We start from the raw sequence: 15,800 nt of genomic DNA, 5'->3' as shown, positions 1-15,800 counted from the left end.
TGGAAATGGAAAGTGGAAGTAAAAAATACATTAACTGTAGAGCGAAAAAAAGAAATTATTCTCATGAATCAAAATGATTCTAAATGCAACCGCTTTCCACATCACCCAGGAGGTACGGTGCTTGGAATGCATTACCACTTTAGCAAAATGAGCAGGGCAGGTTCCCCGATAGGTATATCTCCCGAAGAAACTGGAGAATGGAAATGGAAAGTGGGAGTAAAAAATAAATTAACTGTAGAGCGAAAAAAAGAAATTATTCTCATGAATCAAAATGATTCTAAATGCAACCGCTTTCCACATCACCCAGGAGGTACGGTTCTAGGAATGCATTACCACTTTAGCAAAATGAGCAGGGCAGGTTCTTCGATAGGTATATCTCCCGAAGAAACTTTAGAATGGAAATGGAAAGTGGAAGTAATTAATAAATTAACTGTAGAGCGAAAAAAAGAAATTATTCTCATGAATCAAAATGATTCTAAATGCAACCACTTTCCACATCACCCAGGAGGTACGGTGCTTGGAATGCATTACCACTTTAGCAAAATGAGCAGGGCAGGTTCCCGATAGGTATATCTCCCGAAGAAACTGGAGAATGGAAATAAAAAGTGGAAGTAAAAAATACATTAACTGTAGAGCGAAAAAAAGAAATTATTCTCATGAATCAAAATGATTCTAAATGCAACCGCTTTCCACATCACCCAGGAGGTACGGTGCTTGGAATGCATTACCACTTTAGCAAAATGAGCAGGGCAGGTTCCCCGATAGGTATATCTCCCGAAGAAACTGGAGAATGGAAATGGAAAGTGAGAGTAAAAAATAAATTAACTGTAGAGCGAAAAAAAGAAATTATTCTCATGAATCAAAATGATTCTAAATGCAACCGCTTTCCACATCACCCAGGAGGTACGGTGCTTGGAATGTATTACGACTTTAGCAAAATGAGCAGGTCAGGTTCTCCGATAGGTATATCTCCCGTAAAAACTGAAGAATCTAAATGGAAAGTGAAAGTAAAAAATAAATAAACTGTAGAGCGAAAAAAAGAAATTATTCTCATGAATCAAAATGATTCTAAATGCAACCGCTTTCCACATCACCCAGGAGGTACGGTGCTAGGAATGCATTACCACTTTAGCAAAATGAGCAGGGCAGGTTCCCCGATAGGTATATCTCCCGAAGAAACTTTAGAATGGAAATGGAAAGTGGAAGTAATTAATAAATTAACTGTAGAGCGAAAAAAAGAAATTATTCTCATGAATCAAAATGATTCTAAATGCAACCGCTTTCCACATCACCCAGGAGGTACGGTGCTTGGAATGCATTACCACTTTAGCAAAATGAGCAGGGCAGGTTCCCCAATAGTTATATCTCCCGAAGAAACTGGGGAATGGAAATGGAAAGTGGAAGTAAAAAATAAATTAACTGTAGAGCGAAAAAAAGAAATTATTCTCATGAATCAAAATGATTCTAAATGCAACCGCTTTCCACATCACCCAAGAGGTACGGTGCTTGGAATGCATTACCACATTAGCAAAATGAGCAGGGCAGGTTCCCCGATAGGTATATCTCCCGAAGAAACTAGACAATGGAAATGGAAAGTGGAATTAATTAATAAATTAACTGTAGAGCGAAAAAAAGAAATTATTCTCATGAATCAAAATGATTCTAAATGCAACCGCTTTCCACATCACCCAGGAGGTACGGTGCTTGGAATGCATTACCACTTTAGCAAAATGAGCAGGGCAGGTTCCCAGATAGGTATATCTCCCGAAGAAACTGGGGAATGGAAACGGAAAGTGGAAGTAAAAAATAAATTAACTGTAGAGCGAAAAACAGAAATTATTCTCATGAATCAAAATGATTCTAAATGCAACCACTTTCCACATCACCCAGGAAGTACGGTGCTTGGAATGCATTACCACTTTAGCAAAATGAGTAGGGCAGGTTCGCCGATAGGTATATCTCCCGAAGAAACTGGAGAATGGAAATGGAAAGTGGCAGTAAAAAATACATTAACTGTAGAGCGAAAAAAAGAAATTATTCTCATGAATCAAAATGATTCTAAATGCAACCGCTTTCCACATCACCCAGGAGGTACGGTGCTTGGAATGCATTACCACTTTAGCAAAATGAGCAGGGCAGGTTCCCCGATAGGTATATCTCCCGAAGAAACTGGAGAATGGAAATGGAAAGTGGGAGTAAAAAATAAATTAACTGTAGAGCGAAAAAAAGAAATTATTCTCATGAATCAAAATGATTCTAAATGCAACCGCTTTCCACATCACCCAGGAGGTACGGTGCTTGGAATGTATTACGACTTTAGCAAAATGAGCAGGTCAGGTTCTCCGATAGGTATATCTCCCGTAAAAACTGAAGAATCTAAATGGAAAGTGAAAGTAAAAAATAAATTAACTGTAGAGCGAAAAAAAGAAATTATTCTCATGAATCAAAATGATTCTAAATGCAACCGCTTTCCACATCACCCAGGAGGTACGGTTCTAGGAATGCATTACCACTTTAGCAAAATGAGCAGGGCAGGTTCTTCGATAGGTATATCTCCCGAAGAAACTTTAGAATGGAAATGGAAAGTGGAAGTAATTAATAAATTAACTGTAGAGCGAAAAAAAGAAATTATTCTCATGAATCAAAATGATTCTAAATGCAACCACTTTCCACATCACCCAGGAGGTACGGTGCTTGGAATGCATTACCACTTTAGCAAAATGAGCAGGGCAGGTTCCCGATAGGTATATCTCCCGAAGAAACTGGAGAATGGAAATAAAAAGTGGAAGTAAAAAATACATTAACTGTAGAGCGAAAAAAAGAAATTATTCTCATGAATCAAAATGATTCTAAATGCAACCGCTTTCCACATCACCCAGGAGGTACGGTGCTTGGAATGCATTACCACTTTAGCAAAATGAGCAGGGCAGGTTCCCCGATAGGTATATCTCCCGAAGAAACTGGAGAATGGAAATGGAAAGTGAGAGTAAAAAATAAATTAACTGTAGAGCGAAAAAAAGAAATTATTCTCATGAATCAAAATGATTCTAAATGCAACCGCTTTCCACATCACCCAGGAGGTACGGTGCTTGGAATGTATTACGACTTTAGCAAAATGAGCAGGTCAGGTTCTCCGATAGGTATATCTCCCGTAAAAACTGAAGAATCTAAATGGAAAGTGAAAGTAAAAAATAAATTAACTGTAGAGCGAAAAAAAGATATTATTCTCATGAATCAAAATGATTCTAAATGCAACCGCTTTCCACATCACCCAGGAGGTACGGTTCTAGGAATGCATTACCACTTTAGCAAAATGAGCAGGGCAGGTTCTTCGATAGGTATATCTCCCGAAGAAACTTTAGAATGGAAATGGAAAGTGGAAGTAATTAATAAATTAACTGTAGAGCGAAAAAAAGAAATTATTCTCATGAATCAAAATGATTCTAAATGCAACCACTTTCCACATCACCCAGGAGGTACGGTGCTTGGAATGCATTACCACTTTAGCAAAATGAGCAGGGCAGGTTCCCGATAGGTATATCTCCCGAAGAAACTGGAGAATGGAAATAAAAAGTGGAAGTAAAAAATACATTAACTGTAGAGCGAAAAAAAGAAATTATTCTCATGAATCAAAATGATTCTAAATGCAACCGCTTTCCACATCACCCAGGAGGTACGGTGCTTGGAATGCATTACCACTTTAGCAAAATGAGCAGGGCAGGTTCCCCGATAGGTATATCTCCCGAAGAAACTGGAGAATGGAAATGGAAAGTGAGAGTAAAAAATAAATTAACTGTAGAGCGAAAAAAAGAAATTATTCTCATGAATCAAAATGATTCTAAATGCAACCGCTTTCCACATCACCCAGGAGGTACGGTGCTTGGAATGTATTACGACTTTAGCAAAATGAGCAGGTCAGGTTCTCCGATAGGTATATCTCCCGTAAAAACTGAAGAATCTAAATGGAAAGTGAAAGTAAAAAATAAATAAACTGTAGAGCGAAAAAAAGAAATTATTCTCATGAATCAAAATGATTCTAAATGCAACCGCTTTCCACATCACCCAGGAGGTACGGTGCTAGGAATGCATTACCACTTTAGCAAAATGAGCAGGGCAGGTTCCCCGATAGGTATATCTCCCGAAGAAACTTTAGAATGGAAATGGAAAGTGGAAGTAATTAATAAATTAACTGTAGAGCGAAAAAAAGAAATTATTCTCATGAATCAAAATGATTCTAAATGCAACCGCTTTCCACATCACCCAGGAGGTACGGTGCTTGGAATGCATTACCACTTTAGCAAAATGAGCAGGGCAGGTTCCCCGATAGGTATATCTCCCGAAGAAACTGGGGAATGGAAACGGAAAGTGGAAGTAAAAAATAAATTAACTGTAGAGCGAAAAACAGAAATTATTCTCATGAATCAAAATGATTCTAAATGCAACCACTTTCCACATCACCCAGGAAGTACGGTGCTTGGAATGCATTACCACTTTAGCAAAATGAGCAGGGCAGGTTCCCCGATAGGTATATCTCCCGAAGAAACTGGGGAATGGAAACGGAAAGTGGAAGTAAAAAATAAATTAACTGTAGAGCGAAAAACAGAAATTATTCTCATGAATCAAAATGATTCTAAATGCAACCACTTTCCACATCACCCAGGAAATACGGTGCTTGGAATGCATTACCACTTTAGCAAAATGAGTAGGGCAGGTTCGCCGATAGGTATATCTCCCGAAGAAACTGGAGAATGGAAATGGAAAGTGGAAGTAAAAAATACATTAACTGTAGAGCGAAAAAAAGAAATTATTCTCATGAATCAAAATGATTCTAAATGCAACTGCTTTCCACATCACCCAGGAGGTACGGTGCTTGGAATGCATTACCACTTTAGCAAAATGAGCAGGGCAGGTTACCCAATAGGTATATCTCCCGAAGAAACTGGGGAATGGAAATGGAAAGTGGAAGTAAAAAATAAATTAACTGTAGAGCGAAAAAAAGAAATTATTCTCATGAATCAAAATGATTCTAAATGCAACCGCTTTCCACATCACCCAGGAGGTACGGTGCTTGGAATGCATTACCACTTTAGCAAAATGAGCAGGGCAGGTTCCCCGATAGGGATATCTCCCGAAGAAACTAGACAATGGAAATGGAAAGTGGAATTAATTAATAAATTAACTGTAGAGCGAAAAAAAGAAATTATTCTCATGAATCAAAATGATTCTAAATGCAACCGCTTTCCACATCACCCAGGAGGTACGGTGCTTGGAATGCATTACCACTTTAGCAAAATGAGCAGGGCAGGTTCCCCGATAGGTATATCTCCCGAGGAAACTGGGGAATGGAAACGGAAAGTGGAAGTAAAAAATAAATTAACTGTAGAGCGAAAAACAGAAATTATTCTCATGAATCAAAATGATTCTAAATGCAACCACTTTCCACATCACCCAGGAAGTACGGTGCTTGGAATGCATTACCACTTTAGCAAAATGAGCAGGGCAGGTTCCCCGATAGGTATATCTCCCGAAGAAACTGGGGAATGGAAACGGAAAGAGGAAGTAAAAAATAAATTAACTGTAGAGCGAAAAACAGAAATTATTCTCATGAATCAAAATGATTCTAAATGCAACCACTTTCCACATCACCCAGGAAGTACGGTGCTTGGAATGCATTACCACTTTAGCAAAATGAGTAGGGCAGGTTCGCCGATAGGTATATCTCCCGAAGAAACTGGAGAATGGAAATGGAAAGTGGAAGTAAAAAATACATTAACTGTAGAGCGAAAAAAAGAAATTATTCTCATGAATCAAAATGATTCTAAATGCAACTGCTTTCCACATCACCCAGGAGGTACGGTGCTTGGAATGCATTACCACTTTAGCAAAATGAGCAGGGCAGGTTCCCCAATAGGTATATCTCCCGAAGAAACTGGGGAATGGAAATGGAAAGTGGAAGTAAACAATAAATTAACTGTAGAGCGAAAAAAAGAAATTATTCTCATGAATCAAAATGATTCTAAATGCAACCGCTTTCCACATCACCCAAGACGTACGGTGCTTGGAATGCATTACCACATTAGCAAAATGAGCAGGGCAGGTTCCCCGATAGGTATATCTCCCGAAGAAACTAGACAATGGAAATGGAAAGTGGAATTAATTAATAAATTAACTGTAGAGCGAAAAAAAGAAATTATTCTCATGAATCAAAATGATTCTAAATGCAACCGCTTTCCACATCACCCAGGAGGTACGGTGCTTGGAATGCATTACCACTTTAGCAAAATGAGCAGGGCAGGTTCCCCGATAGGTATATCTCCCGAAGAAACTGGGGAATGGAAACGGAAAGTGGAAGTAAAAAATAAATTAACTGTAGAGCGAAAAACAGAAATTATTCTCATGAATCAAAATGATTCTAAATGCAACCACTTTCCACATCACCCAGGAAGTACGGTGCTTGGAATGCATTACCACTTTAGCAAAATGAGTAGGGCAGGTTCGCCGATAGGTATATCTCCCGAAGAAACTGGAGAATGGAAATGGAAAGTGGAAGTAAAAAATACATTAACTGTAGAGCGAAAAAAAGAAATTATTCTCATGAATCAAAATGATTCTAAATGCAACCGCTTTCCACATCACCCAGGAGGTACGGTGCTTGGAATGCATTACCACTTTAGCAAAATGAGCAGGGCAGGTTCCCCGATAGGTATATCTCCCGAAGAAACTGGAGAATGGAAATGGAAAGTGGGCGTAAAAAATAAATTAACTGTAGAGCGAAAAAAAGAAATTATTCTCATGAATCAAAATGATTCTAAATGCAACCGCTTTCCACATCACCCAGGAGGTACGGTGCTTGGAATGTATTACGACTTTAGCAAAATGAGCAGGTCAGGTTCTCCGATAGGTATATCTCCCGTAAAAACTGAAGAATCTAAATGGAAAGTGAAAGTAAAAAATAAATTAACTGTAGAGCGAAAAAAAGAAATTATTCTCATGAATCAAAATGATTCTAAATGCAACCGCTTTCCACATCACCCAGGAGGTACGGTTCTAGGAATGCATTACCACTTTAGCAAAATGAGCAGGGCAGGTTCTTCGATAGGTATATCTCCCGAAGAAACTTTAGAATGGAAATGGAAAGTGGAAGTAATTAATAAATTAACTGTAGAGCGAAAAAAAGAAATTATTCTCATGAATCAACATGATTCTAAATGCAACCGCTTTCCACATCACCCAGGAGGTACGGTGATTGGAATGCATTACCACTTTAGCAAAATGAGCAGGGCAGGTTCCCGATAGGTATATCTCCCGAAGAAACTGGAGAATGGAAATAAAAAGTGGAAGTAAAAAATACATTAACTGTAGAGCGAAAAAAAGAAATTATTCTCATGAATCAAAATGATTCTAAATGCAACCGCTTTCCACATCACCCAGGAGGTACGGTGCTTGGAATGCATTACCACTTTAGCAAAATGAGCAGGGCAGGTTCCCCGATAGGTATATCTCCCGAAGAAACTGGGGAATGGAAACGGAAAGTGGAAGTAAAAAATAAATTAACTGTAGAGCGAAATACAGAAATTATTCTCATGAATCAAAATGATTCTAAATGCAACCGCTTTCCACATCACCCAGGAGGTACGGTGCTTGGAATGTATTACGACTTTAGCAAAATGAGCAGGTCAGGTTCTCCGATAGGTATATCTCCCGTAAAAACTGAAGAATCTAAATGGAAAGTGAAAGTAAAAAATAAATTAACTGTAGAGCGAAAAAAAGAAATTATTCTCATGAATCAAAATGATTCTAAATGCAACCGCTTTCCACATCACCCAGGAGGTACGGTTCTAGGAATGCATTACCACTTTAGCAAAATGAGCAGGGCAGGTTCTTCGATAGGTATATCTCCCGAAGAAACTTTAGAATGGAAATGGAAAGTGGAAGTAATTAATAAATTAACTGTAGAGCGAAAAAAAGAAATTATTCTCATGAATTAAAATGATTCTAAATGCAACCGCTTTCCACATCACCCAGGAGGTACGGTGCTTGGAATGCATTACCACTTTAGCAAAATGAGCAGGGCAGGTTCCCCGATAGGGATATCTCCCGAAGAAACTGGAGAATGGAAATTTAAAGGGGAAGTAAAAAATAAATTAACTCCAGAGCGAAAAAAAGAAATTATTCTCATGAATCAAAATGATTCTAAATGCAACTGCTTTCCACATCACCCAGGAGGTACGGTGCTTGGAATGCATTACCACTTTAGCAAAATGAGCAGGGCAGGTTCCCCAATAGGTATATCTCCCGAAGAAACTGGGGAATGGAAATGGAAAGTGGAAGTAAAAAATAAATTAACTGTAGAGCGAAAAAAAGAAATTATTCTCATGAATCAAAATGATTCTAAATGCAACCGCTTTCCACATCACCCAAGAGGTACGGTGCTTGGAATGCATTACCACATTAGCAAAATGAGCAGGGCAGGTTCCCCGATAGTTATATCTCCCGAAGAAACTAGACAATGGAAATGGAAAGTGGAAGTAAAAAATAAATTAACTGTAGAGCGAAAAAAAGAAATTATTCTCATGAATCAAAATGATTCTAAATGCAACCGCTTTCCACATCACCCAGGAAATACGGTGCTTGGAATGCATTACCACTTTAGCAAAATAAGCAGGGCAGGTTCCCCAATAGGTATATCTCCCGAAGAAACTGGGGAATGGAAATGGAAAGTGGAAGTAAAAAATAAATTAACTGTAGAGCGAAAAAAAGAAATTATTCTCATGAATCAAAATGATTCTAAATGCAACCGCTTTCCACATCACCCAAGAGGTACGGTGCTTGGAATGCATTACCACATTAGCAAAATGAGCAGGGCAGGTTCCCCGATAGTTATATCTCCCGAAGAAACTAGACAATGGAAATGGAAAGTGGAAGTAAAAAATAAATTAACTGTAGGGCGAAAAAAAGAAATTATTCTCATGAATCAAAATGATTCTAAATGCAACCGCTTTCCACATCACCCAGGAGGTACGGTGCTTGGAATGCATTACCACTTTAGCAAAATGAGCAGGGCAGGTTCCCCGATAGGTATATCTCCCGAAGAAACTGGAGAATGGAAATGGAAAGTGGGAGTAAAAAATAAATTAACTGTAGAGCGAAAAAAAGAAATTATTCTCATGAATCAAAATGATTCTAAATGCAACCGCTTTCCACATCACCCAGGAGGTACGGTGCTTGGAATGTATTACGACTTTAGCAAAATGAGCAGGTCAGGTTCTCCGATAGGTATATCTCCCGTAAAAACTGAAGAATCTAAATGGAAAGTGAAAGTAAAAAATAAATTAACTGTAGAGCGAAAAAAAGAAATTATTCTCATGAATCAAAATGATTCTAAATGCAACCGCTTTCCACATCACCCAGGAGGTACGGTGCTAGGAATGCATTACCACTTTAGCAAAATGAGCAGGGCAGGTTCCCCGATAGGTATATCTCCCGAAGAAACTTTAGAATGGAAATGGAAAGTGGAAGTAATTAATAAATTAACTGTAGAGCGAAAAAAAGAAATTATTCTCATGAATCAAAATGATTCTAAATGCAACCGCTTTCCACATCACCCAGGAGGTACGGTGCTTGGAATGCATTACCACTTTAGCAAAATGAGCAGGGCAGGTTCCCCGATAAGGATATCGCCCGAAGAAACTGGAGAATGGAAATTTAAAGGGGAAGTAAAAAATAAATTAACTCCAGAGCGAAAAAAAGAAATTATTCTCATGAATCAAAATGATTCTAAATGCAACCGCTTTCCACATCACCCAAGAGGTACGGTGCTTGGAATGCATTACCACATTAGCAAAATGAGCAGGGCAGGTTCCCCGATAGGTATATCTCCCGAAGAAACTAGACAATGGAAATGGAAAGTGGAATTAATTAATAAATTAACTGTAGAGCGAAAAAAAGAAATTATTCTCATGAATCAAAATGATTCTAAATGCAACCGCTTTCCACATCACCCAGGAGGTACGGTGCTTGGAATGCATTACCACTTTAGCAAAATGAGCAGGGCAGGTTCCCCGATAGGTATATCTCCCGAAGAAACTGGGGAATGGAAACGGAAAGTGGAAGTAAAAAATAAATTAACTGTAGAGCGAAATACAGAAATTATTCTCATGAATCAAAATGATTCTAAATGCAACCGCTTTCCACATCACCCAGGAGGTACGGTGCGTGGAATGTATTACGACTTTAGCAAAATGAGCAGGTCAGGTTCTCCGATAGGTATATCTCCCGTAAAAACTGAAGAATCTAAATGGAAAGTGAAAGTAAAAAATAAATTAACTGTAGAGCGAAAAAAAGAAATTATTCTCATGAATCAAAATGATTCTAAATGCAACCGCTTTCCACATCACCCAGGAGGTACGGTTCTAGGAATGCATTACCACTTTAGCAAAATGAGCAGGGCAGGTTCTTCGATAGGTATATCTCCCGAAGAAACTTTAGAATGGAAATGGAAAGTGGAAGTAATTAATAAATTAACTGTAGAGCGAAAAAAAGAAATTATTCTCATGAATTAAAATGATTCTAAATGCAACCGCTTTCCACATCACCCAGGAGGTACGGTGCTTGGAATGCATTACCACTTTAGCAAAATGAGCAGGGCAGGTTCCCCGATAGGGATATCTCCCGAAGAAACTGGAGAATGGAAATTTAAAGGGGAAGTAAAAAATAAATTAACTCCAGAGCGAAAAAAAGAAATTATTCTCATGAATCAAAATGATTCTAAATGCAACTGCTTTCCACATCACCCAGGAGGTACGGTGCTTGGAATGCATTACCACTTTAGCAAAATGAGCAGGGCAGGTTCCCCAATAGGTATATCTCCCGAAGAAACTGGGGAATGGAAATGGAAAGTGGAAGTAAAAAATAAATTAACTGTAGAGCGAAAAAAAGAAATTATTCTCATGAATCAAAATGATTCTAAATGCAACCGCTTTCCACATCACCCAAGAGGTACGGTGCTTGGAATGCATTACCACATTAGCAAAATGAGCAGGGCAGGTTCCCCGATAGTTATATCTCCCGAAGAAACTAGACAATGGAAATGGAAAGTGGAAGTAAAAAATAAATTAACTGTAGAGCGAAAAAAAGAAATTATTCTCATGAATCAAAATGATTCTAAATGCAACCGCTTTCCACATCACCCAGGAAATACGGTGCTTGGAATGCATTACCACTTTAGCAAAATAAGCAGGGCAGGTTCCCCAATAGGTATATCTCTCGAAGAAACTGGGGAATGGAAATGGAAAGTGGAAGTAAAAAATAAATTAACTGTAGAGCGAAAAAAAGAAATTATTCTCATGAATCAAAATGATTCTAAATGCAACCGCTTTCCACATCACCCAAGAGGTACGGTGCTTGGAATGCATTACCACATTAGCAAAATGAGCAGGGCAGGTTCCCCGATAGTTATATCTCCCGAAGAAACTAGACAATGGAAATGGAAAGTGGAAGTAAAAAATAAATTAACTGTAGGGCGAAAAAAAGAAATTATTCTCATGAATCAAAATGATTCTAAATGCAACCGCTTTCCACATCACCCAGGAGGTACGGTGCTTGGAATGCATTACCACTTTAGCAAAATGAGCAGGGCAGGTTCCCCGATAGGTATATCTCCCGAAGAAACTGGAGAATGGAAAAGGAAAGTGGGAGTAAAAAATAAATTAACTGTAGAGCGAAAAAAAGAAATTATTCTCATGAATCAAAATGATTCTAAATGCAACCGCTTTCCACATCACCCAGGAGGTACGGTGCTTGGAATGTATTACGACTTTAGCAAAATGAGCAGGTCAGGTTCTCCGATAGGTATATCTCCCGTAAAAACTGAAGAATCTAAATGGAAAGTGAAAGTAAAAAATAAATTAACTGTAGAGCGAAAAAAAGAAATTATTCTCATGAATCAAAATAATTCTAAATGCAACCGCTTTCCACATCACCCAGGAGGTACGGTTCTAGGAATGCATTACCACTTTAGCAAAATGAGCAGGGCAGGTTTTTCGATAGGTATATCTCCCGAAGAAACTTTAGAATGGAAATGGAAAGTGGAAGTAATTAATAAATTAACTGTAGAGCGAAAAAAAGAAATTATTCTCATGAATTAAAATGATTCTAAATGCAACCACTTTCCACATCACCCAGGAGGTACGGTGCTTGGAATGCATTACCACTTTAGCAAAATGAGCAGGGCAGGCTCCCCGATAGGGATATCTCCCGAAGAAACTGGAGAATGGAAATTTAAAGGGGAAGTAAAAAATAAATTAACTCCAGAGCGAAAAAAAGAAATTATTCTCATGAATCAAAATGATTCTAAATGCAACTGCTTTCCACATCACCCAGGAGGTACGGTGCTTGGAATGCATTACCACTTTAGCAAAATGAGCAGTGCAGGTTCCCCAATAGGTATATCTCCCGAAGAAACTGGGGAATGGAAATGGAAAGTGGAAGTAAAAAATAAATTAACTGTAGAGCGAAAAAAAGAAATTATTCTCATGAATCAAAATGATTCTAAATGCAACCGCTTTCCACATCACCCAAGAGGTACGGTGCTTGGAATGCATTACCACATTAGCAAAATGAGCAGGGCAGGTTCCCCGATAGTTATATCTCCCGAAGAAACTAGACAATGGAAATGGAAAGTGGAAGTAAAAAATAAATTAACTGTAGAGCGAAAAAAAGAAATTATTCTCATGAATTAAAATGATTCTAAATGCAACCGCTTTCCACATCACCCAGGAGGTACGGTGCTTGGAATGCATTACCACTTTAGCAAAATGAGCAGGGCAGGTTCCCCGATAGGGATATCTCCCGAAGAAACTGGAGAATGGAAATTTAAAGGGGAAGTAAAAAATAAATTAACTCCAGAGCGAAAAAAAGAAATTATTCTCATGAATCAAAATGATTCTAAATGCAACTGCTTTCCACATCACCCAGGAGGTACGGTGCTTGGAATGAATTACCACTTTAGCAAAATGAGCAGGGTAGGTTCCCCAATAGGTATATCTCCCGAAGAAACTGGGGAATGGAAATGGAAAGTGGAAGTAAAAAATAAATTAACTGTAGAGCGAAAAAAAGAAATTATTCTCATGAATCAAAATGATTCTAAATGCAACAGCTTTCCACATCACCCAAGAGGTACGGTGCTTGAAATGCATTACCACATTAGCAAAATGAGCAGGGCAGGTTCCCCGATAGTTATATCTCCCGAAGAAACTAGACAATGGAAATGGAAAGTGGAAGTAAAAAATAATTTAACTGTAGAGCGAAAAAAAGAAATTATTCTCATGAATCAAAATGATTCTAAATGCAACCGCTTTCCACATCACCCAGGAGGTACGGTGCTTGGAATGCATTACCACTTTAGCAAAATGAGCAGGGCAGGTTCCCCGATAGGTATATCTCCCGAAGAAACTGGGGAATGGAAATGGAATGTGGAAGTAAAAAATACATTAACTGTAGAGCGAAAAAAAGAAATTATTCTCATGAATCAAAATGATTCTAAATGCAACCGCTTTCCACATCACCCAGGAGGTACGGTTCTAGGAATGCATTACCACTTTAGCAAAATGAGCAGGGCAGGTTCTTCGATAGGTATATCTCCCGAAGAAACTTTAGAATGGAAATGGAAAGTGGAAGTAATTAATAAATTAACTGTAGAGCGAAAAAAAGAAATTATTCTCATGAATTAAAATGATTCTAAATGCAACCACTTTCCACATCACCCAGGAGGTACGGTGCTTGGAATGCATTACCACTTTAGCAAAATGAGCAGGGCAGGCTCCCCGATAGGGATATCTCCCGAAGAAACTGGAGAATGGAAATTTAAAGGGGAAGTAAAAAATAAATTAACTCCAGAGCGAAAAAAAGAAATTATTCTCATGAATCAAAATGATTCTAAATGCAACTGCTTTCCACATCACCCAGGAGGTACGGTGCTTGGAATGCATTACCACTTTAGCAAAATGAGCAGAGCAGGTTCCCCAATAGGTATATCTCCCGAAGAAACTGGGGAATGGAAATGGAAAGTGGAAGTAAAAAATAAATTAACTGTAGAGCGAAAAAAAGAAATTATTCTCATGAATCAAAATGATTCTAAATGCAACCGCTTTCCACATCACCCAAGAGGTACGGTGCTTGGAATGCATTACCACATTAGCAAAATGAGCAGGGCAGGTTCCCCGATAGTTATATCTCCCGAAGAAACTAGACAATGGAAATGGAAAGTGGAAGTAAAAAATAAATTAACTGTAGAGCGAAAAAAAGAAATTATTCTCATGAATTAAAATGATTCTAAATGCAACCGCTTTCCACATCACCCAGGAGGTACGGTGCTTGGAATGCATTACCACTTTAGCAAAATGAGCAGGGCAGGTTCCCCGATAGGGATATCTCCCGAAGAAACTGGAGAATGGAAATTTAAAGGGGAAGTAAAAAATAAATTAACTCCAGAGCGAAAAAAAGAAATTATTCTCATGAATCAAAATGATTCTAAATGCAACTGCTTTCCACATCACCCAGGAGGTACGGTGCTTGGAATGAATTACCACTTTAGCAAAATGAGCAGGGCAGGTTCCCCAATAGGTATATCTCCCGAAGAAACTGGGGAATGGAAATGGAAAGTGGAAGTAAAAAATAAATTAACTGTAGAGCGAAAAAAAGAAATTATTCTCATGAATCAAAATGATTCTAAATGCAACAGCTTTCCACATCACCCAAGAGGTACGGTGCTTGAAATGCATTACCACATTAGCAAAATGAGCAGGGCAGGTTCCCCGATAGTTATATCTCCCGAAGAAACTAGACAATGGAAATGGAAAGTGGAAGTAAAAAATAAATTAACTGTAGAGCGAAAAAAAGAAATTATTCTCATGAATCAAAATGATTCTAAATGCAACCGCTTTCCACATCACCCAGGAGGTACGGTGCTTGGAATGCATTACCACTTTAGCAAAATGAGCAGGGCAGGTTCCCCGATAGGGATATCTCCCGAAGAAACTGGAGAATGGAAATTTAAAGGGGAAGTAAAAAATAAATTAACTCCAGAGCGAAAAAAAGAAATTATTCTCATGAATCAAAATGATTCTAAATGCAACTGCTTTCCACATCACCCAGGAGGTACGGTGCTTGGAATGAATTACCACTTTAGCAAAATGAGCAGGGCAGGTTCCCCAATAGGTATATCTCCCGAAGAAACTGGGGAATGGAAATGGAAAGTGGAAGTAAAAAATAAATTAACTGTAGAGCGAAAAAAAGAAATTATTCTCATGAATCAAAATGATTCTAAATGCAACAGCTTTCCACATCACCCAAGAGGTACGGTGCTTGAAATGCATTACCACATTAGCAAAATGAGCAGGGCAGGTTCCCCGATAGTTATATCTCCCGAAGAAACTAGACAATGGAAATGGAAAGTGGAAGTAAAAAATAAATTAACTGTAGAGCGAAAAAAAGAAATTATTCTCATGAATCAAAATGATTCTAAATGCAACCGCTTTCCACATCACCCAGGAGGTACGGTGCTTGGAATGCATTACCACTTTAGCAAAATGAGCAGGGCAGGTTCCCCGATAGGTATATCTCCCGAAGAAACTGGGGAATGGAAATGGAATGTGGAAGTAAAAAATACATTAACTGTAGAGCGAAAAAAAGAAATTATTCTCATGAATCAAAATGATTCTAAATGCAACCGCTTTCCACATCACCCAGGAGGTACGGTGCTTGGAATGCATTACCACTTTAGCAAAATGAGCAGGGCAGGT

This window comes from Argiope bruennichi, chromosome 10 (genome assembly GCF_947563725.1).
Source record: "Argiope bruennichi chromosome 10, qqArgBrue1.1, whole genome shotgun sequence".
Lineage (NCBI taxonomy): Eukaryota > Metazoa > Arthropoda > Arachnida > Araneae > Araneidae > Argiope > Argiope bruennichi.
This window is presented reverse-complemented; position numbering follows the sequence as displayed.